The following is a 3,929-nucleotide window of genomic DNA, read 5'->3' on the forward strand; positions in this document are numbered from 1 at the left end:
CGCTCGCACGGAGAGGAAATGCCGACCGGCGTGCGTCGCCTGCGTTCAAAAGGGTTCTGGGCACGCACACAGTGTTGACTCTGTCCATGTCAAACACTCTATAGTGTGCAACCCAAGGGGACTCAGGCACCCCCGCCCCAAAGGTGCCTGTGAACAGACTTTGTATTTTTATTTTTCATCATCAAGTACACCGCCAGGTGACACTTTGTGATTTTTTTTGTTCATAAATACACATGTATATATATATTTGACACTTTGTCATTTTGTCTGTTCTTTTCGCCACACGCCATGTTTATTAAACCAGGGTTACCACCGGTCTGGACCCTGGCCGATATTTCAGACCGACAACGGAGTTCGGAAAGCCCGCACAAATTCATCTTAAATCCTCATATAGGACTTCCGAGAGCTCTTTGAAAGGTATTCTATTTGAAAACGCTTACCACCCTCAAAGTCGCACTTTTCTGGGCATTTTTAAAGTGTGACCGTTGTCTGAAAATGTTCTGAAAATCGTGTCCCCGAAAATCTCCGGGTACCCCGCCAACCTCCCCTGCCAACAATTGCAACCGTAAGGTCGGGCGGTAGTCCTACCGTCCAGGAGGCCCCAAAGCCCGCAAAACGCCATTTTGCCATTTTCTCATCGGGACTTCCGAGGGGAACTCATTAACGAGCTCCAGGAGTGGTATGCCAGAAATTGCAACTTGACCCGTCGCCGGGCACACCCGCTACTCTCTGCGGGAATACCCCCACCGGGTGCCGGGTAAAGGCCTCGGATCTGACCTCATGGACTTCCGTCTGCGCACGGATTTTGCTCTCGCGGGCCCAAGAGCCACTTTCCACGGCCTACCAACGCAATCCGAAGTGCATTGGCCAACCATTACAACGGGAAACACTTTGCCTCTCCGCCAGAGACTAAGTCCAATTGGTTAACCATTTCTCAGGAAAACACTTTGACTCTCTGCCAGAGACTAAGTCCAATTGGTTATCCATTTCTCATGGCCGCAATTTGCCTGCCGTTCACAGACTAAGTCCAATTGGTTAACCATTTCTCAGGAAAAGGCTTTGCCTCTCTGCCAGAGACTAAGTCCAATTGGTTAACCATTTCTCAGGAAAACGCTTTGCCTCTCTGCCAGAGACTAAGTCCAATTGGTTAACCATTTCTCTTGAAAACACTTTGCCTCTCTGCCAGAGACTAAGTCCAATTGGTTATCCATTTCTCGTGAAAACACTTTGCCTCTCTGCCAGAGACTAAGTCCAATTGGTTAACCATTTCTCGTGAATACACTTTGTCTCTCTGCCAGAGACTAAGTCCAATTGGTTAACCATTTCTCGTGAAAACACTTTGTCTCTCCGCCAGAGACTAAGTCCAATTGGTTAATCATTTCTCAAGGCCACAATTTGCCTGCCGTTCAGAGACCAAGTCCAATTGGTTAACCATTTCTCTTGAAAACACTTTGCCTCTCTGCCAGAGACTAAGTCCAATTGGTTAACCATTTCTCGTGAAAACACTTTGTCTCTCCTCCAGAGACTAAGTCCAATTGGTTAATCATTTCTCAAGGCCACAATTTGCCTGCCGTTCAGAGACCAAGTCCAATTGGTTAACCATTTCTCTTGAAAACACTTTGCCTCTCTGCCAGAGACGAAGTCCAATTGGTTAACCATTTCTCTTGAAAACACTTTGTCTCTCCGCCAGAGACTAAGTCCAATTGGTTAACCATTTCTCGTGAAAACACTTTGCCTCTCTGCCAGAGACTAAGTCCAATTGGTTAACCATTTCTCGTGAAAACACTTTGCCTCTCTGCCAGAGACTAAGTCCAATTGGTTATCCATTTCTCTTGAAAACACTTTGTCTCTCCGCCAGAGACTAAGTCCAATTGGTTAACCATTTCTCGTGAAAACACTTTGCCTCTCTGCCAGAGACTAAGTCCAATTGGTTAACCATTTCTCGTGAAAACACTTTGCCTCTCTGCCAGAGACTAAGTCCAATTGGTTAACCATTTCTCGTGAAAATACTTGGTCTCTCCGCCAGAGACTAAGTCCAATTGGTTAATCATTTCTCAAGGCCACAATTTGCCTGCCGTTCAGAGAAAAAGTCCAATTGGTTAACCATTTCTCTTGAAAACACTTTGCCTCTCTGCCAGAGACTAAGTCCAATTGGTTAACCATTTCTCTTGAAAACACTTTGTCTCTCCGCCAGAGACTAAGTCCAATTGGTTAACCATTTCTCGTGAAAACACTTTGCCTCTCTGCCAGAGACTAAGTCCAATTGGTTAACCATTTCTCAGGGGCTCACCGAGGGCAACCTGTAACGTCTCGCGGGCCCGGGGGCCCCTTTGCACGGCCTGCCAATGCAATCCGAGCCGCACTGTCCTTCGTTTGGTTAACCATTTCTCAGGGGCACACCGAGGGCACCCTGCATTGTCTCGCGGGCCCGGAGGCCACTTTGCACGGCCTGCCAACGCAATGCGAGGTGCTTCGCCCTTGGCCGCCTTCCCGGCCGGCTTCGGGACGTTTCGGGGGCTCTCACCGGGGCAAATCCGGTCCCCCGGGCGATTAGGAGGCCTCCCCGGGCAGGCCCGGGCTTCAGGCCGCCGCTTTTCCATCCCGGCCGAAAGAGGCGAAAAATGCCGAAAATGGCCAAAAATGGCCGCCGGCAGGGCCTCTCGGTCGGTTTGGCGGCAGCCTGGGTCGGTCCCTGCAGACCTGGAGGCTCGAGAAGGTTTTTGGCGATGTCGACCGATTCTCGATTTGCCACCTCCTACTATTCTGCAGGTACCCCGCCAACCTCCCCTGCCGACAATTCCAACCGTAAGGTCGGGCGGTAGTCCTACCGACGAAGAGGCCCCAAAGCCCGCACAACGCCATTTTGCCCTTTCCTCATCGGGACTTCCGCGGGGAACTCATTAACCAGCTCCATGAGTGGCATGCCAGAAATTGCAACTTGACCCGTCGCCGGGCAGATTCGCTACTCTCTGCGGGAATACCCCCACCGGGTGCCGGGTAAAGGCCTCGGATCTGACCTCATGGACTTCCGTCTGTGCACGGATTTTGCTCTCGCGGGCCCAAGAGCCTCATTGCCCGGCCTGCCAATGCAACCCGAGGTCCATTGGCCTCATTGGTTAATTATTTCTCGAGAAAACACTTTGCCTCTCCGCCAGAGACTAAGTCCAATTGGTTAATCATTTCTCAAGGCCACAATTTGCCTGCCGTTCAGAGACTAAGTCCAATTGGTTAACCATTTCTCTTGAAAACACTTTGCCTCTCTGCCAGAGACTAAGTCCAATTGGTTAACCATTTCTCTTGAATACACTTTGCCTCTCTGCCAGAGACTAAGTCCAATTGGTTAACCATTTCTCGTGAAAACACTTTGCCTCTCTGCCAGAGACTAAGTCCAATTGGTTATCCATTTCTCTGGAAAACACTTTGTCTCTCCGCCAGAGACTAAGTCCAATTGGTTAACCATTTCTCTTGAAAACACTTTGCCTCTCTGCCAGAGACGAAGTCCAATTGGTTAACCATTTCTCGTGAAAACACTTTGTCTCTCTGCCAGAGACTAAGTCCAATTGGTTAACCATTTCTCAGGGGCACACCGAGGGCAACCTGTAACGTCTCGCGGGCCCGGGGGCCCCTTTGCACGGCCTGCCAATGCAATCCGAGCCGCACTGTCCTTCGTTTGGTTAACCATTTCTCAGGGGCACACCGAGGGCACCCTGCATGGTCTCGCGGGCCCGGAGGCCACTTTGCACGGCCTGCCAACGCAATGCGAGGTGCTTCGCCCTTGGCCGCCTTCCCGGCCGGCTTCGGGACGTTTCGGGGGCTCTCACCGGGGCAAATCCGGTCCCCCGGGCGATTAGGAGGCCTCCCCGGGCAGGCCCGGGCTTCAGGCCGCCGCTTTTCCATCCCGGCCGAAAGAGGCGAAAAATGCCGAAAAT

Source organism: Cetorhinus maximus, unplaced genomic scaffold (assembly GCF_964194155.1).
Source record: "Cetorhinus maximus unplaced genomic scaffold, sCetMax3.hap1.1 HAP1_SCAFFOLD_914, whole genome shotgun sequence".
In the NCBI taxonomy this organism is placed as follows: domain Eukaryota; kingdom Metazoa; phylum Chordata; class Chondrichthyes; order Lamniformes; family Cetorhinidae; genus Cetorhinus; species Cetorhinus maximus.